Source organism: Oncorhynchus nerka, linkage group LG3 (assembly GCF_034236695.1).
Source record: "Oncorhynchus nerka isolate Pitt River linkage group LG3, Oner_Uvic_2.0, whole genome shotgun sequence".
Lineage (NCBI taxonomy): Eukaryota > Metazoa > Chordata > Actinopteri > Salmoniformes > Salmonidae > Oncorhynchus > Oncorhynchus nerka.
In genome coordinates this window covers 45,994,162-46,017,410 of record NC_088398.1, presented here as the reverse complement: position 1 = coordinate 46,017,410, position 23,249 = coordinate 45,994,162, and the positions used below count along the sequence as shown (strand labels likewise).

Genomic DNA, 23,249 nt, shown 5'->3' with positions numbered 1-23,249 from the left:
GTTTCTGTCTGTGAAAATGTGCATTAAACGGTGTCAACAATATCCCAGGGGTCAGCGTGGAGTCCCCATGGAGACAGACGGCGGCCGGGTGGCTCGGACTCAGGAGGCGGCGAGACTCGACGCCCCTCTGAGTGGCGGAGCCGTGATGGCTCTCAGTATCTCTCGTCATGTCCCTGGCAGCTTTGACACAGGTAATATGCATGCAGTCTGACAGAGCCGGAGATGTGCACCGGCGACAATGATGTACATATCATTTTCCTCCCTGGCTGATTGAAGACTGTAATCTGTGCTGGACTTTCTCTCTGATTACACACGTCTCTGTCTCGGGGAGCAAAACAAGGACTCTGAACTGCCGCTGGAACCAGGCTCACCCTGGGCTTTCAGCCTTCGAGAGGACTGCACTCTGCCTCTAAGGTGAGCTCAATTTTAGTCCCATTTACACTATTGTTACAAGTGGCGGATGGAACGCATTGCGGTGCATAGTGGTCAAACAGTGACTGTCTGCAGATGAAACAAGCACAGAGATGTATCTGACTCCCAAGGTCATCCCATTCTCCCTCATCATTACGTGTACTGCACATGCACACTCCCTCAAAGCAGCCACTCACGAATAGGAAGAGTCAGTGTAATGAATATTACATCTGTGACATTGTGTTTTGAACGGCTGAATGGTGGGTAGAGTTGTCTTCTGGGCCCACAGGCTGAGGAAGATGACCCTGCCTCTGGCCAGTAGACCAATCTACAATACAGCTGGAAAGGGGGTACAATCTCTTGTCTAGTATTATGCTGATTTACTGTATTTGCAACACTGTCTTTGTTTGCCGGCAGACCTCTTCCTTTTATATGCAGTCTGAAGAAATTACAGAGGCCTGTGCCTAATATTTCATTTGTATGTAAACTACCGTACTTGAGAGCAAACTTCAGCTTTTTTTCTACCATGTCTAACATGCACTTTACTGTCCCTGTAACCTTGTTTCTTACATTAGTCTCTTTAAAATGAAAGAGATTTCTCTGTTGACAATAGGTCACTCCTTTGCAGAAGGTACCTAGCACATTAGATGGTTAGTCTCCAGGGAGAAGTAATGGGTTCTGGGCAATTGACCAACCTGCCACGGTTTACTGCACCTGCACTGAGTTAGAGCTGTCATCATTACCACTTCCTCTAACGTTCCCACGGCAACCCAGGCCCTCCCACTTAAAGCCATGCAGAACAGAAATGTAAAAGTATCGCAAGCACTGTCGTTTTAATGCTCTCATTTGCTGCGAGCAATGCTCACCGGCCTTCTTCCTCGGGGTAAGTCTATGCTCCCTCCAAATGAGAAACAATCCAATAGACACATTGAAACTTTATGGCAAGTTTTTTTTCCTACCCCCCCTCCTTAAATTGTGAAGCGTGAAAGAACAATGTACACCGGAGATTGGAAAAATGTGGTAAAAATGTGGTGCCGTTCTCATCTCTTCAGTGGCTGTCTAAATACATCTTTCTTGAAGGTAGCTAATTTGTACAGGACAGAGTGATGCAGTATTAAAGGCTTACCAGCTAACCTCATGGCCATGGACATGTCAAAAAAAATGTAAGAGAAGATTTTGGCCAACAGAGCAAGTTTGTACTTCACTTTGACTTCCAGATGTTCTCCCCACAGTTTTCTCTTCCTCCCACTCATGTCTTATATCAGTCTTTTCCGAATCCAAACGACCAGCTTGGAAGAGAAAGGAGAGGAACTTTACATTGTGCCAGAAAAGAAATGGAAAATTACGGGCAGTGTCAGATAATTGAGCTTGTCTTAAGAGACATGTTAATAACAGACGTTGGCGCGGAAGATGTGTCACTCCGTACCCCGGGTGACAGACTCTCTCTCTCCTGTTGATGAGCTGTTTAGAGGGGAAATTGTTCCACGCAAACACCATCGTTATTACAAGCTGGCAAGCTGCTTGCATGTGGACCCAATTCAGCTTGAACTGACAGAATCCAATTGACCGGCACATATTCATGCACTTTATTTTCTTTATTCTCACCAACAATGCAGATAATTACTGCGCCAAGTAAAACTGAAAATAGAGTTTCTTCAGGGCACAAGAAAACAAAGCCCGGAGCTGTCTCAGCAAAGACTGTTTTAATGTCGGCTGAAATTGCTGTGACTGGTATTCACGCTTGGTTGGGAGAAAGTATCAATCCAAGATGTTCTTGCCTAGTTAAAACGTACACAACCAAATCAAATTCACAACTCCTACCATTTAGATAGTACATTATGGCGCACTAGGAAAGCATATTGATTGTAGAGGTTGAGCTGAGACAGCCAGAGACAGGCTTTAAACCAATAGCCGTACGATACGAGGCAGGTAGGGGTGGCAGGTAGCCTAGTGGTTAGACCGTTGGGCCAGTAACCGAAAGGTTGCTAGATCATATCCCCGAGCTGACAAGGTAAAAATCTGTCTTTCTGCCCCTGAACAAGGCAATTAACCCACTGTTCCTAGGCCGCCATTGTAAATAAGAATTTGTTCTTAACTGACTTGCCTAGTTAAATAAAGGTTAAGTAAAAAAAAAATGAATCAAAAAAGTACAGGGTTAGCATAACCCAAAATAAACAAGGGTGCACTTCCAACAAAGGCCTGAAAGACTGTGGATCTATCTGACTGTGGGTTTTGGTGTGGTATGATGTGAAGAAGTAATTGAATTATGTTTTTTTTTATGACGGTTGCTAATACCATTAGGGACCAAGGGAATCAGCTGTTCTCCTGAGACAAACCTCTGTGTTACCAGTGGACCCTTGTGATCCAGGCCTAATAGCATATCAAGCACCTGACAGAGGGGAGCAGGTAACAGGCAGCATGGGACCCCAGGACACTGCTGGCTTCATCTCTCTACCTCTCTTCCCCAAAGTCAACTCATTCATTTGGAGGACACCTTCATGTTTTAAGTATACACCAAGTCTTGTTTTTTGATGTATATAACTTTATATAACTTTGGTCTTTTGCAGCTTTTTTGTTTGCCATGTTGTTCATGTCTCCCTTCCTCAGGTGATGGTGTCTGCCATAAGGAGGATACTTTGGTGCTGTCCAACAAGCCGTCTGTTATCAGAGGGAAATGTGTCCGTTCAGAGGTGAGGGGGGGCTTTGTGCTCTCAACCAGGCCACCTCTCTGCCTTTGTCGTGGTAACAAGCTCAGCTCAGGCTCCATTGAAGCGAGAAATTGTAAACTCTCCAGAGAGGCCCAGTGGAGAGATAAGGGTTTAGTGTTTGCTGGCTGTGTGCTTGGGGATGAATCAGATAAGCTCGAGTCCCACGCCAGAATGGGAGTGATGAGACCTCCCCTTCTGTGGGGTGTTATGTTTAATCCCTTTGCCAGTGTATTCACTTGCAAATCCTCCTGTCACCATTAATATGTATTAACACTCCTCAGACAGTGTTCAATACAGATTTATCAGACTCTTATTTTCTTTCCTCTTGTTTGCGCTGTCGTCTCACCCTCCTCTGTAACCGTGGAGCTTTCTTTTCAGCGCTAATATCGAGGCGACATGCTTTTGCTGTGAGAGACCTGATATTACTGTGCACTCTCTCTCTCTCTCTCTCTCTCTCTCTATGGGGTTTCTTTCAACAGTCCCTTCTTTCCTTTAAGTTTGGGTTTCTGTTCCATAGAGGACTTAAACTCCGAACATACTTTATTGCAGTCCTGTGTGAATATGTGGGATCCCTACATCTCTGAAGGGTATAGCATTGACTCACTCATCAATGTTTGATTTGTTGATTATAAGGCTCAGTCACTTCACACAGAGCTAAAAACCTGTCTTTTTGAATTCCTCTCGGGTTGATCAATTTCCACTGTGTAATTAAGAATAGCGGCGCATTAATCTATTTGATCCAATACCATAAAGCATATTAGATGTGGATGTTTTAGGAGATTTTGTTTGCACCAATTGGTTAGGTGGCCTAATCCTCACAAAGCCCTGTGAAGCTCATTATGTCCCTGAGCCGCTAGTGGTACGGTACTGTTAGCATTAAAACAGCCCAGCAGCGCCACGGCCTGCATGCCTAGCTGTCAGCTCCCTGGCAGAGCCCGAATCAAGCTGTCAATTACCGGACGTGTTTATGGAAATTACATGTTTGTTAACATGCTGGAAAAATGTGCTCTCGGCTCAAGCAGCGTGACTTCGGATAACAATTTTGCTCTGAAATCACCTTTTAGTCTGATATAGGTGATCCTCATCAGATCACAGACATGGCATTTTTTAACACCGGCTAGCCACACTAAGATGCATCACAAAGAGCCCTCGCATTGGATCTGCAGGCTCACGACTAACTAGGAGCTCCAGCCCAAACCGGAGCTCTGTAACAAACTGACACTCAGATACACTAATGTATTCATGTGTCTAGACAGCTATATCAACTGTCTGGATAGAAGACGAAAAAAATAAGAAAAACAAGTTGTGGGGTTACTGCATAGAGAGCTTGGTGAAAGATGTTGTGTGTGCTTCCACACAAGTATATACGGTATAGGCTAATGTAACAAATACTCCACTATGTCAATTGTGTCTGGTCTTATGTGAGTATTTGGGGCGCCACTGGACTTTCAGACACAACTGTCTGACATGTCATGTTTATTGTCGATTTCCCCCATTTTAACATCCTATTATTCTCCGACTGTAGAGCCCTTGATTTGAGCCCAGCCGATGCTCACGACATTGAGACTATTGACGTCCACGCCTCAGAGACGTGTGGCCAAGCTCATCACACAGAAGGTAATTTTGTCTGAGCAATTACCTGGCTAATGTATTCTACTGTCGGGGCATTTTCTGCTGCTTAGGTGAGCCGCTGATGGCATGTTTTGATATTTTTTTGAGCAATTGTGCCCTTCACTCCGAAAGAAGTCCTGTGTCTTGTCTGGCTCTGTCTTTCTCCCTATGTATCTCCCCCGTGATGCTCCCGTATTTCACGTAGCTGCTGAACTTACTGTATGTAGAAGTGCTGTATTGGAATGCCTTAGCATGTGCCGAGTGGAGTTGACAGAGCCCCAGATACGATGGGGTGTGTGTTTGTGAAGGGAAGATTCCTGCTGTAAGATATACCTACTCCCAACGGTTGCTGTATCACCTGTCAGGGATGAGCACAACGTCCCAGAGAACGCCACTGTGCAGTGGAACTGTCATCACACAATTACTCTCACCATCACTGCCCTATACAGCTCCGTGCAACGGCTGTGACACACTTTACAATTCAGATTGTATTCTCAGTCATTGGCACTTAAATGCGGCACTCTGTTTTATAAAAAGATAAAGATCTCTGTAATCTGCTGTGGCTCAACCAGCCCCATGAAAGCTTGTCAGGCTGCATTTTGTCATTGGCTTGATGTTGTCAAACCTCGCAGCTTCACCCTTTGTTGGCTCTGTGCACATGCTTGTTTTTTTGAGTGTGCTATTGTGTTGCTTGTTAATGTGCTTGTACAGTCAGGACAGGAGTAAGACCTAGGCTCCCGTGTCTGCGACCACTTATCTATTTGATTCATTGTGAGGAAACACAACGTCTACTGCGCTATGCAGTCACCATAGTAAGGTACACTGTAAATCACAGTGAAGTACCAGAGGTCAGTGCACTTTCCTGAATCGGCTGTATGAGATCTTTCTTCGTTGTATTCAGTTCCTCACCGGGTGTAGTTTTTGGTAATCTCTTGGTCAAGGTTAACAGGTGATAGTCTGCTGGTTTCCACTTGGTGTAGACAGAATCTCTGGCACAAGCAAGCCTTAAGTATTAGTCATCTTCGTCACCAGGTCTTCCAGTTGTCCTGCAGATGCAGAAGTGCTCAGCGTTGATAGCAATGACAAAAACCAAACTGTGTGTATTCAGGTGAGATAGCAGATTGAGTTTAACAAGCCAGATGGGTTGTAATCGTCGGATCAATCCAATGTTTGTGAGCTTTTATGCTTTTTATTATGGTTTGCTTTCCTTACGTGTAATTTCCTCTGGTGATTAGTCTGCCCCTGGGTAGGGCTAGAGAGTTCATCTGCCCGGCCATCACTGCCTCTGCCAGGGTCAGGACCGTGACCTGCCCCCCTGGGCTGGTTCTGGCACTCTCTGGCTGGACTTCCAGTGGAGCAGCCCGGAGCCCCGTCCTCCATGCCTGTTGGCCATGCTGCTGCGGTTTTAATGCCCACCACAGAGAGCAACATCCAGCAGCATATGGCTAATGTCCCCTCTGTCTCTGAAGCGGCTAGTTTTTGGGGCGTTTGTTTTTTCGGTCACTTTTTTAGTTCGGGAAGTTAGCCGCTCAGTCCCTGATACAGATGTTGTGAGACACAGATTGGCTTGGAGCCCAAGTCACGTGTTTGGCAATTGAATGCCACAAAGTAGTCTGATATCACTTCGTGACTGTGGTCTCGTGCATGTTATGGCGACACTGCAGCAGAAGCTGGGAGCATAAGAGACTTTGCAGGTCTCGCTGTTGGGCTGACGTTTCAGAGGCAGCCTCCCTTGCAATAATATGATGTGAGATACGGTTCGTCTTCACATTCACACGGGAACCCTACAGGTGTCCAGCTATACAGGGGAAGGCGGGGAGAAGAACTTGACTCGAGTTGATCACTGAGAGGCAGAGACTGGCAGGTCTTCTAGGCATTGTCTGATCCTGGAACCTGTACCAGCATGCTTCCTTCTGAAATCATAGCACACGTGTTGTTCTCCTTACAGATGTGAAGGGGTTAATACTTCACTTTTAGAACCCACAGGCTGGCTTTGTCACTCTTGCTTTATCCCAGTAATTGAGTCACTTTAACAGCGCTTTTGTTTCTTTTCTTAGGTATGTAAGGAGCTGGATAGATACTCCACATGCTCAATCAGAAAGAGCTAATCTGACTATATTGTTTGACAAGTGTGTCCCTTACAGCTTGGAGTGACTGAGATGTAATCTAAAAACAATTATGTCAATTCCTGAGAACAGTATGGGGCAGGTAAGAAGCGTTTCAGCTTTCGTCAGGTTAAATGTAATGGCTTCACTCTAGCCCTCTTCAAGCCCTGAACTTCTCCGTTCGTGAATAAGGGTTGTGCTTGTGCCTGTTCAAAGTTGGTGAATTTCCAGCAACTTTTTCAAGTTGATTTTGGAGTGGATGGAATGAATTGCAGCCACTGCTGCTTCTGGAGACTGACAGCTACTGTGTGACCATTTCCTCCATCTCCTCACCACTCCTGTGGGAGCTTGCTATTTTAGGATCACGTGGATCCTTGAATCCTATCTGTGACAAGTGATCTGATCAGTGTCATGTTGTCTCAGTCGTGACAGATGTTATTTTGTTGTACCACCCACGCACCCACACTATTAGTCTACCATTACTTGACTCCGCTTCCTCTACCACCATCCATCCACCGTCATCTCCAGAATGTGAAGTTCATTCTAATTCTGCAGCACATCATGTACCTAATCTTTTTCTTTTTTTTAAATGGCAAGTAAAAGGCCTTGGAGGTGCTTTGGCATTTCCGAGCTAGTGAAGGAAGAGAGAAGAAGTCAAGGTTGCAGAGGACTGCAGCCCACCCGAGCCGGCTCTTTTTAAACCCCTGTTGGGCTTTTACATTTTTATCACTCCTGGTATTTGTTCTCAATGGCAAATTAACAGCCTTCCTTGTGCCGTTCAGTTTCTTTTCGGAAGACGAGGCTTAAATTTAGTCTAACTGCCTGAATTTACTACTATTCTATTATTCACACGGCACAATCAATACCAGGACTGAAGTAGAGAGGATAAAAATTTATGATATCTTGCAATTTAATGGTTGAAAAGATGCAATTTGAAAGATCATAAATTGTGAAGGAGCTTATGCTTCATTGCCCTTGATTCAGTGCTTGCTGTTAGAACTTGATTTGCGAGTGTCTGCAAAGTGTGATTAACGAGGCGATCAATGTGCGCCACGGCACACTACGGCACTCCTAATGCTCTTCATTAGAATAAATAAAATGAATTGACTGCAGCTCTATGAAAACTCTGTAATGGTTCAAAATCAAAGAACGTCATCCTTCTCCTACGATTTAGCCCCTCTCGGCCTGTGTCCACCTTCATCACATTACTCCTGACAGCCCTGTCCCCAAACCTGCAGTCTCCCCGGCAACATGCTCAGGGTGAGGGTAGTGGAAGAGGTGTCGATGGGGGTGAGAAGGGATTGTTTAGTTGACTGGTAATCATAAATCGGGGGGGGGGGGCTTTTTGCTCAGAAAACTTTGGGGGGAGGCAGTTTGTGGAGTATTAATGAATGATAGTTGATAAACGGTTTACGGAGGGGTCTGTGTGCAGATTGCTCTTCTGCTTTGGTTTTTCATGGCCCAGGCCTATTCTCTGTAATCAGGGTCGTAACCAGGTTTTGAGTTTTAGTGATGTCCGAAAAGTCATTTACTGCATTTCTATACAATTTTTTTTTTTTTTTCGTTAAAATGCTATTTGGAGAACAGGAAAAAACATGTAAAAACACCTTGGCTGCTGTAGGTTCATTCACCTCAGTCGATCTACAAACACGTAGCCTATCAGCCGTACAATTGTAATGTCATACCCCTGAAAGTGGGGAAATATGAGAAATGATTCACACGGACACTTAGCATCTGTCCAGTTAATTGTAATGATGAATTCCAGAAAACCATCACCTCTTTACATAGATATCTCTATTCTCAAATGACATAGCATTCACATTTGTATTCCTAGGGATTACTAATCAAGCTCCGCACAAACACATCAGTGGAGCACACATGAATTATAAAAATATTCTTTCTGATTCTTTATTAATATCAGTGATCTAGTGGGGGAAGAAAGTGGGTAATGGATAAGATGAGTAACCACCGATATAAACAAAAACATATGACATTTTTACAACTGGATTGTTTGCTACTTGATAGTATTTTAATGTAGGCCTCTAGGGAAAATAGGCCCGGACCCCAAGTTTGGGAGCCTCTCTCTCTCTCTCTCTCCTCTCCTCTCCTCTCCTCTCCTCTCCTCTCCTCTCCTCTCCTCTCCTCTCCTCTCTCTCTCTCTATATATATATATTTATTTATTTATTTATTTATATATCCTCTGCTTCCTCCTGCATGCATTGCAGCCTGCCTCGGCCTCACCACTGAGCGGCACATCACTGTCTGTCTCAGTACACTCAGAGAAAAAAAAGGTACTACCTAGAACCCAAAAGGCTGTCTACATAAGAGAACCCTTTGAAGAACCCTTTTTGGTTCCGGGTAGAACCCTTTCCACAGAGGGTTCTAGATGAGGTCAGCCAATAACCCTTTTGGAACCAGCTAGAAGGATGAAGCAAGAAGCCAAGTAAAAATAGCCAGAACCCTTCAACGTTACTGCAGTAGAAGTCTCTGCCGGAAGCTAGCCACCTGACTGACATACAGTGGCAAGAAAAGGTATGTGAACCCTTTGGAATTACCTGGATTTCTGCATAAATTGGTCATCAAATGTGATCTGATCTTCATCTAAGTCACAGCAATAGACAAACATAGAAAACTAATAACACACAAATGAATGTATTGTTCTTGTCTATATTGACTAAATAATTTAAACATTCACAATGTAAGTTGGGAAAAGTATGTGAACTTTGCTGCCTCAGGGCCTGGACAGCTTGCTATCATCGACGTAAAAATGAATTCCCAAGTTCATCAAGACATTTTGTAGGAGAATGTTAGGCTATATGTCCGCCAATTGAAGCTCAACAGAAGTTGGGTGATGCAGCAGGACAACGACCCAAAACTCAGAAGCAAATCAACAACAGAATGGCTTCAACAGAAAAAAAATATGCCTTCTGGAGTGGCCCAGTCAGAGTCCTGACCTCAACCTGATTGAGATGCTGTGGCATGACCTCAAGAGAGCAGTTCACACCAGACATCCCAAGAATATTGCTGAACTGAAACAGTTTTGTAAAGAGGGATGGTCCAAAATTCCTCCTGACCGTTGTGCAGGTCTGATCCACAACGACAGAAAATGTTTGGTTGAGGTTATTGCTGCCAAAGGAGAGTCAACCAGTTATTAAATCCAAGGGTTCACGTACTTTTTCCACCCGGCACTTTGAATGTTTCAATCAAGACATGAAAACATATAATTGTTTGTGTTATTAGTTTAAGCAGACTGTGTTTACCTGTTTGTGACCAAAGCCACTCCTGAGTTGTCTTGGCTGTGTGCTTAGAGTTGTTGTCCTTTTGGAAGGTGAACCTTTGCCCCAGTCTGAGGTCTTGAGCGCTCTGGAGCAGGTTTATATAAAGGATCTCTCTGTACTTTGCTCTGTTCATATTTCCCTCGATCCTGACTAGTCTCCCAATCCCTGCCGCTGAAAAACATCCCCACAGCATGATGCTGCCACCACCATGCTTCACCATGAGGATGGTGGCAGGTTTCCTCCAGACGTGGCGCTTGGCATTCTGGCCACAGACTGCAATTTTGGTTTCATCAGACCAGAGAATCTTGTTTCTCATGGTATGAGAGTCCTTTAGGTGCCTTTTGCAAACTCCAAGCTGGCTTTCATGTACCTTTTTACTGAGGAGTGGCTTCCGTCTGGCCACTCTACCATAAAGGCCTGATTGGTGGAGTGTTGCAGAGATAGTTGTCCTTCTGGAAGGTTCTCCCATCTACACAGAGGAACTCTGGAGCTCTGTCAGAGTGACCATCGGGTTCTTGGTCACCTCCCTAATAAATGCCCTTCTCCCCCAATTGCTCAGTTTGGCCAGGAGGCCAGCTCTAGGAAGAGTCTTGGTGGTTCCAACCGTCTTCCATTTAAGAATGATGGAGGCCACTGTGTTCTTGGGAACCTTCAATGCTGCAGAAATGTTTTGGTACCCAGATCTGTGCCTCAACACAATCATGTCTCAGAGCTCTACGGACAATTCCTTCGACCTCGTGGCTTGGTTTTTGCTCTGACATGCACTTTCAACTGTGGGACCTGATATAGACACATTTTGTTATGGTAGTTTATTTTCCTGAAATGGATTAAAGAAAAAAAATGTTAATCAATCTACACACAATACCCAATAATGACAAAGTGAAAACAGAAATATGTTATTTACATAAGTATTCAGACCCTTAGCTATGAGACTCGAAATTGACCTCCGGTGCATCCTGTTTCCATGGATCATCCAGATGTTTCAACAACTTGGAGTCCACCTGTGGTAAATTCAAATGATTGGACATGATTTGGAAAGGCACACACCTGTCTCCCCATCTAACCTGACAGAGCTTGAGAGGTTCTGCAGAGAAGAATGGGAGAAACTCCCCAAATAGATGTGCCAAACTTGAAGTTCATAACCAAGAAGACTTGAGGCTGTAATTACTGCCAAAGGTGCTTCAACAAAGTACTGAGTAAAGGGTCTGAATAGTTATGTAATATTTCCAGATTTGTTTTGTATACATTTGCAAGAATGTCTAAAAACTTGTTTTTGCTTTGTGTTATTGTGTGTAGATTGAAAACAATTGAATACATCGTAGAATAAGGCTGTAACGTAAGAAAATGTGAAAAAGTCAAAGGGTCTGAGTATTTTCTTTTCTTTTACATTTTTTATTGATTGTTATTAAAAATGACAGAGATCCGGACTTCGGTGTCCTCATATGAATGTACTGCCATGTCTATAACAACATTTACCAGGGTATTTATTCTATTTTTTTAGTAAATACCCACTGGGCACACACTGGTTGAATCAAGGTTGTTTCCACGTTATTTCAATGAAATGACTTTGAACCAACGTGGAATAGCCTTGCATTTACGTCAATGCCCAGTAGGTAGTGTTTAAAGTAGTCCTACTGACTCCTAGGATGGTGTTGAAGGAGAAAATGCTATTTCCTAGAACCAACTGTCATGATATTATGTTCTCTGTGCCGTTGTCTGTTGGACTTCCTGTCCTCTCCACTGGCTGACCGCATCTTCTCTGTTTTACTTGAAGTCCATCAATAGATAAAAAAATAAAAAATACATTCTCTATTAGGTTGTTGAAATCAATTAGCAATAAGTAATTTGACACAGAATACAATTTTAAATGAGTTTCTATTGATATTTTTCTCTATCATTAGAATACCATTGACTAAGAGGTCGATAGGTCATATTGTCAACGGTGTGTCAGTGTCTTACCCTCGATTACTAAGAGGATATTAATCATACACCCACAAATCCATATTGCTGCATACTTGGTGATGACCCCGTAGGTCATGTCAAAACCAACAAGCATTTATTTGTGCTTAAGATAATGCCCCATTCATAAATGTATATCATAAGAAGAGTAGTACAGGTTTTGTTGATGCATTGTTGATAGCTAATATAGCAAGTTAAACCCAGAGCTGTTATGCAGCGTCCTCCAGTTATTTAGCTAATAATGAACCCTTTCACATATTTTGCTCATGTAATTTCCAGACCTCCACAATGGAAAGAGCTTTATAATTTCAGAGCAGATGTATGAGGACCGGGGGGGTCCTGTCTTCCAAAGACCTGGTACAGCGATGGGAGATGATAAGGTGCCTAACCTGAACTGTGAGAGGGACTGCATGATGTTCACGGTCCCTTTCTGCCTGTGCGACACCTTTGCAGTGCTACAATATGGGTGACTCCCTCCCCTCCCGCCTTCGCCAACCTTTATTAGCTCTCTGCCCATTAAACCTGACCTGAGCGCTCATTCTGCATGGAGACACTTAATTGCATGCTGCCGTGGTGCCAGTCCTCCATTGGGTAACTAATAAGCGCTGGTTCCTGAGGAGACTATGCATGAACTGCATATGAACTGTAAAACTTTCCCTCTTTTTCCCTCCTCTCAGTTCCGCTCATTATCTTAATCACCTCAGAAATGATGCTCTCTGAATTAAACACACATCTGCCATCTGAAAATATTAGCCCTTGTATAACTTTACAAATATGAATTAAAGATGAAACCATTTCTTCTTTATAAATTATTCCATTAAGTGTATGTTAAATGGTTTACAAATAATCAGTAATTACTTGATTTCAGTTTTCAGAAATGTATAAATCTTTATGCGCAATCACACTTTGGGGAATTATTAAAATTGCTGGGTTTAGAAGAATAGATAGACTAGAGATGTATTTCCAGCGTAATTGTTTTTCAACTTGTGTTTATTATTGAAGTTTGACATCCGAGGTAAAATATTGCGCTGGATGACATCTGTAGTTCTCTTTTGCGGATGGCCATACCCCTGTTACTATCAAATATGTTTCATACTGTTTTATAGATTCGGAATATGCCTTCTTACAGCATTAACCATTCAGTGGTCACCGGCTCCCATGCCTGAGCCTATACACTTTACGTAAGTGATGATCCAGAATAGGGAATAGTTTGTTGGAGTAGTAGGACACCTCTGTCTAACACTTAGTGCGAAGTCTATGTGTGTTAGTCATCTCTCTTGGGAAGAATGTGGCAGCCCACAATGGGAGTTGTTCATTTTGTCCCTTGTTTTGCCTGTGGCTTTCTTAGCACATTCAGGTCAGAACCCAGACATGGCGGCCTTACAGATATTCCATGAGAGAATATTGGATACACTAAAGTAATTATGGTAGCATCCATCTGAAAGATGTTTTGTTCTCTTGATGATTTCCCTCGGTATTTCCTTTCAAATCCAGGACAATGTGTACAATTATTTGTTTGTTTTTCATCATCATTCAGAATGCAGTTAATAAACCGTGCCCATTTTTTTTTTTGAATGGTTAACTGTAACTGGACACAGTCAAATGACCAGGTCAACATTTGAAACAAACAGATTATGTTTATTTAGCAAATTGCCAAGCATGATAAACAGATGTTGGCTATGAAGGGAAGCCACAAACATCAATACAGGATGGACAGACCCTTTCCAATGGCTAATGTTACTCAACCCATTGTAGTCATTTCTGGTAATTAGTAACAACTAATGATATTCTGTAAAATGATATCGCAGAATGTTGTGATGTATCCCGGTTGTTTGGAAGTTAGGTCCACCTGAAGGGATTTCAGGGATGGCACGTGACATTACATTTAAGTCATTTAGCAGACGCTCTTATCCAGAGCGACTTACGGGAGCAATTAGGGTTAAGTGCCTTGCTCATCGGCACAGACAGATTTTTCACCGGTTCAAAGCCCTGCAGGGCTTAGGGGAAGGGTTAGCTAACATGCTAAGTGGTTGCAAAGTAGCTAAAAAATAGTAAGTAGTTGCAAAGTTGCTAATTAGCTAAAATGCTAAAGTTGCCTGTGATGAGATTCAAACAAGCAATATTTGGGTTGCTAGATGTTCGAATTGCCTTAAGTAAGCTTCTGTCTTATGTAACCATACCAAACATAATATACACTACATGACCAAAAGTATGTGGATATCTGCTCGTCAAACATCTCATTCCAAAATCATGGGCTTTAATATGGAGTTGGTCCCCCCTTTGCTGCCGAAGGCTTTCCACTAGATGTTGGAACATTGCTGCGGGGATTTGTTTCCATTCAGCCACAAGAGCATTAGTGAGGTTGGGCACAGATGTTGGGCGATTAGGCCAACAAACCATTTCTGTATGGACCTTGCTTTGTGCACAGGGGCATTGTCATGCTGAAACAGGAAGGGCCTTCCTGAAACTGATGCCACAAAGCTGGAAGCACATCTTGTAGCATTAAGATATCCCTTCACTGGAACTATGGGGAATAGCACGAACCATGAAAAACAGCTTCAGACCATTATTCCTCCTCCACCAAACTTTACAGTTGGCACTTTGCACAGTGGTGGAACTAGAGTTTTATACAGGGGGTGGCCAACAATACTTCAGGGGGTCCATAGACCATGACATAAAGTGTGTGTGTGTAACCCTAACCTGGCATCTAGGGAGCATGAATGAATCCTATGATTGCTAATTAGAGGTAGAAGTGATAATTCACTTAACCCGGAGTTCTTCAGTGTGGCAGATAGTGTGGTCCAAAAGGGTTACTTCACTAGAATTCTTTAGCAAACTATGAATAGTCAGTGTCTACCTCGGAACTGCAGCTCAATTTCTTTCTCTCTCTCTCTCACACACACACACACTGTACTCACATATTGGAGAGACTTGGGTCACTCTGTTCTCATGAATATATAATCTGGGTCTATAAGTGTTGAACATCCAAAATATTTTCAGAAAATAAAGCTCAAGTACCAAGGAGATAAAAGCATTTGTTTGTTACATAAATTGCATAGTTTATTAGATACTAACAGCTGCGAACTAAAATGTGTAGTTTAAAGTATAGGCCTGGCCTACCATTGGGTCCTTTTGGAACAGAAGTCTGATATCTCATGATGTCTCATGTTTAATCGACCCTATGCAAAAATAGGAGAGTCTGTGGTTATATCTAAGCATCCAATTAGCCACATTTTAGTCCAATCTCAATCTTAATTACAAATCCCCATTATCCTAACTGTAAATTAACTACCAGCCTAAGTTACTAGTTAGATCATGGCTAGCCCTACTTTGCAGTAAGTAACTTAGCTAGCTATAATTTCTTACACATTTACGATAGCAAACAGGCTATCTGCAAATTGGGGTAATCTTTTGAGTAAGGTTAACAGATTGATAATAAAAGTTGTTCGTTTTGAGTTCAAGTACGAAAATCTAACTGAGTTAATGGATTTCAAATTGCTGAATGTTTACTTGCTGAACACTGACAGCTGTAGCCTACTAGTTACCTCACATTAGCTAAACATTCGTATACTGTAACTTACTACACTGTATATGCGTGTATTACTACCACAGATGTAAATATAAGTTTAGACTAAATTGGGAACCCATCTCTCTTATCTGATTATGTCACGACCGAAGTCGTTGCTTCTCCTTGTTCGGGCGGTGCTCGGTGGTCGACTCACCGGTCTTCTAGCAATCATCGATCCATTTTTCATTTTCCATTGGTTTTGTCTTGTCTTCCAACACACCTGTTTCCAATCCCACTCATTACCTGTTGTGTATTTAACCCTCTGTTTCCCCTCATGTCTTTGTCAGAGATGGTTTTATTGTCAGTGTAGTTTTATGTTGTATAGGTGCGCGTTGGGTCCTCGTACCCATGTTTGTTTATGTCTGTACATGTTAGTGTTATGGAGCATGTTACGTGGTCAATTATTAAAAGACTCCATTTACACTCCATTTTGACTCCTGCGCCTGACTTCCCTGCCACCTATACACACGACGCTGACAGATTAACTGTCTGTTAATGGAGCAAAAGATCTAACATTAACTTACACAGAGACTCAACTTTTGTAAAAGTTTAAGCTTAACCTTAAAACTTACTTCAAATATGATTCTTTCGCCAATCGCGAAAAGAGCTCGTGGAGCTGTGGAAATATTCTCTCTTCTTCTATATGTTATTCTTATTCTTCTGTATCTCGCAACCAACGTTAATATTCTCTCTTCCTCGTCCTTGATTTGAAAAATGCGCCTCCGAACGTCAAAATAAATGTTTCTTTCAACATCAGCATCAAACTGCCAGTAGCTAATTAAATTTTGGGGTGGCACCCGGGGTGGTCAATCAGATGTCAGGGGTGTCCAGTGCCACCCCGGACACCCCTCTGGCCGTCGGGCTGCCAGATGGTGAAGCGTGATTCCTCACTCGAGAACGTGTTTCCACTGCTCCAGAGTACAATGGCGTCGAGCTTTACACCACTCCAGCCAACACTTTATTGCACATGGTGATCTTAGGCTTGTGTGCGGCTGCTTGGCCATGGAAAACCATTTCATGAAGCTCCCGACAAACTGTTATTGTGCTGAGGTTGCTTCCAGAAGCAGCTTGGAACTCGGTAGTGAGTTTTTTCAACTGAGGACAGACGATTTTTCAAACCAAATCAGATGTATTTATAAATCCCCTTTTACATCAGCAGATGTCACAAAGTGCTTATACAGAAACCCAGCCTAAAATCCCAAACAGCAAGCAATGCAGATGTAGAAGCACGGTGGCCTGGGAAAAAAAACTAGAAAGGCAGGTACCTAGGAAGAAACCTAGAGAGGAACCAGGCTATGAGGGGTGGCCAGTCCTCTTCTGGCTGTGCCGGGTGAAGATGATCAGAGTACATGGCCGTTAAGGCCAGATCGTTCTTCAAGATGTTCAAACATTCATAGTTGGCCAGCAGGGTCAAATAGTAATCACAGTGGTTGTAGAGAGTGTGACAGCAGGTGTGGTAGAGAGAGAGAGAGGGAGGGCGAGAGATAGAGAGAGTCGAAAAGAGCACGTCCGGGGCAAGGTAGCACGTCCGGTGAACAGGTCAGGGTTCCATAGCCCAGTGGCGATTTTAGCATGTAAATCTTGGTGGGGCAAAAAATAAAAAAATTCCAACACAACATAAAGATGTCCCAACTGCAGAGCTTTCTTTTCAGGACCATGGAGTGAATCCTTACTACTGCTACACCTGGCTATCAGCGGAGCCTTGTCTGGCAGCGAAACAGTTAATTCAGCCTCATTTACTGCCTTTTAAGAAAACATAGCTGATATGGCTGACTTGCTTAAACAAATGGGGTTTCTACTGACAATTGAGATGTACAAACTATGGCATAAGGGAACGACGAACGCATAAGAGGCAATCCGTAATTTTGATTAAGACATTAATGAGCGAGCATGGACGGACATAGTCAATATAACTATTCAGCACTTTCAGAATTCAGAACAAGTCAGAACCGTAGGATAAAAAAAGGGGGCATATAAGCAGACAATGAAAGCTCTTACAATATTAAATGATTACATTCCTCTAAAACAGGCTACATGTGCACCACGATGTCAGAACGGTAGGCTAAGTTATGAAGGGGGAAGGGACCAAATTATTAGAGTGAGGCACATGGGCTACTAACAGTTTTCTACACAACATACACTTAGTATTACTTTCTTAGCTGCATATCTCCCTGGCATATTACATCATTTATGCAGCAGCATACAAGACATTTTTGGACTCACCTTGTTGTGCTGTGCTCACTTGAACAGGAAGGTGGCGTGGTGTTCCTTCTTGTGAGCAAATTTTGTCATCAAAGTCTGTCATTCTCTGGATTTATGGTGCTTTCAAGACAACTGGGAACTCTGAAAAAAACAAGGTCAAAACATGATGTCAGTGGTCTTCAGATCGCAGCTCTAGGAGGCCAGAGTTCCCAACTTGGAATTCCTGAGTTGGATGACCGTTCAAAATGTATTTTCCCAGTCAGAGCTAGTTTTTTCTGAAGTTTCCAGTTGTTTTGAATACGGCAGAAGTCATGCTGGATTGACAGCATGGACAATATATTCAACCTTTTCTGGCCCACGGTGTGTTGCTTGGAAAGAGACCCTTAAACCCAGACTTGGACCTCCACTGAATAGCAGGCTAGTGATTGCTTTGCAAAGCTTGAAGTTAGTCACTAATTCCTTCCAAACCACACATTGTTGAATTTACAATTTCCAACTTGTTGTGTAATGTTTATGTCCAATGGCCGATAAGCACTGATACGTTTTATCTATAATTTCTCTTCACATGACATGGATTGAAAGGGTTTTGCCAGTAGATGGTCGACTTGATTCATGATGATGACTGCTTGCTAGCTAAGATTTTGAAACTATGATGTTGACCTGATCAGTCCAATCAAAGCTACGGTAGACATAACATAATTTGATGTCATTTTATCTCTGGCCAATGACCTTGAGCCTTCTTGGATGGGCACATCTAATGTAAATCTATGGCAGCACCCAAGGGGCTTTGCATTTTGAGCTCTCCCTGTATATTTTGCAGTGATGCAGTGTCCCCATGAGTGACAGAACAGTGAGCCAATCACGGCACAACTAGAGAACATTACCAACCAGTATGCGCCGTATTCTCCACTTGCTGCCCCACTAGCACAGAAAGCACTGAGCTGCCTTACTCAAGAAAGCAAAAAAGAGACCATGTTTGTATACGGCTTTATTAACTCAATTATTATTATTTTTGACATTGTTTGCAAACTGATATGTGACGTGCATTAATGCCAAAATAATATGCAAAACAGGGGTCTCTGCCCCACCTGTCCTGGATGAAGGGTTGCTACTGCCATAGCCACATGCAAAACAGCAGAAACTGGATCAGCAGCACGACCATGTGGACTGGGGACAATCAGGAGTCATCAGGCCAGGTAGTCCTGAGGCATAGTCCTAGCGCATCCGACGATACCCCCGGATAGGGCCAACCAGGCATGATAGAACCCCACTCACTATGCCAATGCACAGCCCCCACACCACTAGAGGGATATCGACAGACCATTAACTTTCTACCTTGAGATAAGGCTGAGTATAGCCCATGAAGATCTCCTCCACCGCATGAGCCCAAGGGGGGCGCTTCAGCACTCGGCTATGCGCTTCAGCACATGGCAGTCCCATTCTGTGAACTTGTGTGACCTACCACTTCGCGGCTGAGCCGTTGTTGCTCCTAGACATTTCCACTTCACAATAACAGCACTTACAGTTGACAGGGCAGAAATTTGACGAACTGACTGGTTGGAAAGGTGGCATCTTATGATGGTGCCACGTTGAAAGTCACTGAACTGTCCATTCCACTGCCAATTTTTGTCTATGTCTATTGTGTAACCGATGTGAAATGGCTAGCTAGTTAGCGGTGGTGCGCGCTAATAGCGTTTCAATCGGTGACGTCACTCATTTTGAGACCTTGAAGTAGTGGTTGCCCTTGCTCTGCAAGGGCTGCGGCTTTTGTGGAGCGATGGGTAACAATGCTTCGTGGGTGACTGTTGTTGATGTGTGCAGAAGGTCCCTGGTTCGAGCCCGGGACCAGGGAAAATTGCATGGCTGTGTGCTCAATTTGATACACTTGTCAGCAATGATGGGTGTGGCTGAAATAGCCGAATCCACTCATTTGAAGGGGTGTCCACATGCTTTTGTATATATAGTGTATCAGACTAATTTCAGTGTCCCAAATTTTCGTTTTCTATGTTACATCTACTCTATGAGACCAGCCTGGTACTAACAGCCCCCTACACAGATTCTACAAGTACCACCGTCCTCCTCCACACCGACGGCCAAAAGCAGCAGTGCCTAATCATTACTTCTCAGCACTCCGTAAAGCCATCTCCAGGTGGCGTGGTGGTGGTGGTGGGGGGGGGGGGTTGAGAAGGAGAAGGGGGGCTCTGGAATAATCACACCTCGCTTGAAAACTTTGACAAACACACTCCTCATCACAGTGAAGTGTGGGGAGCCGGGAGGGGGCACAGGTCAGTGGAGCTGTGAATAGGCCTCATCAGCGAGGGTGAGGGATCAGATCCTCATATTAGTTACACTGCAGTCACTCTCAGCGACCCAAGCCGCTTTATGCAATTATTTGCAATCAGCAAATGTGGGATTCATTATAAAATATTTTTTACCCTGACATAATTTGCTATTGTTCGTGTAAAAAAGCCACACAAAAGAACAGTTTTAAGTGTTATTGTGAAGAGCAGGACCTCTGTTTAAGACACTTTCACATTGCAGCTTTGAAAGTCTGATTAAACTTTCAAATTGTGAGCAAATTGTGAGCAAATGATGCACTGACCCTTGCTGAGAGAGAAAGTGGCAGGCTTCTTGAGCACCCTTTCTATTGGGCTGATTTGTAAATATAAGCTTTTGAAATATTGTACTGTACAAGCTCATGAATATTTCAATTTGTTGCGTCTCATGGTGCCATAGTAATCCTTTGCATCTTGTGTTTTAAGGATAGACAATACTGACCTAGCTAACTACAATCTCCATATATTCTATATTGATGGCAGGAAGAACTCAGTGTAGGCCTTAAACTGCTGCTGACACTCTCATAATGAGATATACTTTAGACTTTCAAATATAACCTGGATTCTAAGAGGCAATTAACCGCTCGAGGTGTTTGTCTGTACATCTGTGTTTGTCTTAGTTTCATTTGTTGACAGGAAATATATGGAGCCCAAACTCTTCAGCATGCTGCTATCTGTTTTGGTTGGACTGTGCTAGTTAGTAATGCCAAAGAAATATCAGTCTAATTAGCAATTTCCTCACGTTGCTATACGTTGTTTCGCTCTGCATATTTTTGCCTTCCAGATAGTAATGCAATTAGGCACAAAAAAAAATTCTCCCAACAAAATTGCTTAAGTAGATGTAATTACGAAGTACATGCAGTGATGAGGGGAACATAACTTAAAGAATATAGCCATAAACCTCTATAGTGTAGAATCGCCACATTAGAAAAAAGCTATTTTTTGTTTCGCAATTTGTTCTTTAATCCTATAAAAATGTATTGTATGTTAGTATAATGCATAAGTTTATGGACACCCTGTTTATATGGATTTGGAGACATTTTTCAAATAGTCAATTGAGTTTCACACCAGCTTGAGAAATTCTGAGTGAATGTGGGATAACTCTGTTGTCCACTAAATGTGAATTCCTATGTTTGAGAGTCAACCTCCTGGCTTGTCACAAAATACCCCACAGCATATGGTATACCATTTCAAATTGGTTGGTTGACAAGAAGATAACTAATTATGTGATAGCATAGACTGCATTGTTTTCTATTGTTTAATTAACATTGTGTCGTGACCCAATCTCAGCACCCAGAACCAAAACAGCTACTCAATGTTAATGTTGTTGTTAGAGATTAGTGACCAAACCACACCAGTTATTGCATGAAGTGTTTTTGTGTTTTGTACAAGTGGGAATACTCAATGAGCAAACAATTCACTCAGGTATGGAACGCCGTTTGGGTCTTTGCATGTCAAAAACTATACATGTCAATTAACACTATTTGACGCGTCAAATAAGCTTTTAATTTGACACGTCAAATAATACAATTATATTAATGCAGGGAAACTTAAATCCGTTTACCTCATTTCTACCAGCATGTTAAATGTGCAACCAGAGGGAAAAAAACTGTAGACCAGCTTTACTCCACACACAACGTGTACAAAGCTCTCTCTCACCCTCCATTTGGTAAATCTGGCCATAATTATATCCTCATAATTCCTGTTTACAAGCAAAAACTAAAGCAGGAAGCACCAGTGACTCGGTCAATAAAGAAGTGGTCAGATGACGCAGCTGGTCGTCCCCATAGTGAATGTACGTACATACCCCAACCAGAAGCCATGGATTATGGGCAACATCCACACTGAGCTAAAGGTTAGGGCTGCCGCTTTCAAGGAGCGGGACTCTAACCCGGAAGCTTATCAGAAATCCTGCTATGCCCTCCGACGAACCATCAAACAGGCAAAGCGTCAATACAGGACTAAGATTGAATCGTACTACACCAGCTCCGATGCTATTCAGATGTGGCAGGGCTTGCAAACTATTACAGAATACAAAGGGAAGCACAGCCGCGAGCTGCCCAGTGACACGAACCTACCAGACGAGCTAAATTACTTCAATGCTCGAGTTGAGGCAAGCAACACTGAGGCATGCCTGAGAGCATCAGCTGTGTGATCACTCTCCCCGTAGCTGATGTAAGACCTTGAAACAGGTCAACATTCACAAGGCGGCAGGGCCAGGTGGATTACCAGGATGTGTACTTTGAGCATGCGCTGACCAACTGGCAAGTGTCTTCACTGACATTTTCACCCTGTCCCTGACCGAGTCTGTAATACTCACATGTTTAAAGCATACCACCATAGTCCCTGTGCCCAAGAACACTAAGGTAACCTGCCTAAATGACTACCAACCCATAGCACTCACGTCTGTAGCCATGAAGTGCTTTGAAAGGTTGGTCATGGCTCACATCAACACCATTATCCCAGAAACCATAGACACACTCCAATTTGCATTGTGCCCCAACAGATCCACAGATGATGCAATCTCTATTGCACTCCACACTGCCCTTTCCCACCTGGACAAAAATAACACCTATGTGAGAATGCTATTCATTGACTACAGCTCAGTGTTCAACACCGTTGTGCCATCAAAGCTCATCACTAAGCTAAGGACCCTGGGACTAATCACCTCCCTTTGCAACTGGATCCTGGACTTCCTGACAGGCCACCCCCAGGAGGTAAGGGTAGGTAACAACACATCTGCCACACGGATCCTCAATCTGGGGGCCCCTCAGGGGTGCGTGCTCAGTCCCCTCCTGTACTCCCTGTTCACTCATGATTACATGGCCAGGCACAACTCCAACACCATCATTACGTTTGCAGACGACACAACAGTGGTAGGCCTGAGACAGGCTATAGGGAGGAGCTCAGAGACCTGGCCGTGTTGTGCCAGGAAAACAACCTCTCCCTCAACGTGATCAAAACAAAGGAGATGATTGTGGACTACAGGAAAAGGAGGACAGAGCATGCCCCCATTCTCATCGACGGAGCTGTAGTGGAGCAGGTTGAGAGCTTCAAGTTCCTTGGTGTCC

General features: G+C 43.3%; 1 long non-coding RNA gene across 1 annotated transcript; it reads left to right on the top strand.

Moving 5' to 3' along the window:
• The first annotated feature begins 61 nt into the window (after positions 1 to 61).
• LOC115115425 (uncharacterized) lies at positions 62 to 8,095 on the top strand. The gene is made up of 4 exons (XR_003861374.2): positions 62 to 414; positions 2,713 to 2,918; positions 3,019 to 3,101; positions 4,645 to 8,095. It is a non-coding gene; the product is annotated as an uncharacterized LOC115115425 (long non-coding RNA).
• Positions 8,096 to 23,249: the final 15,154 nt, after the last annotated feature.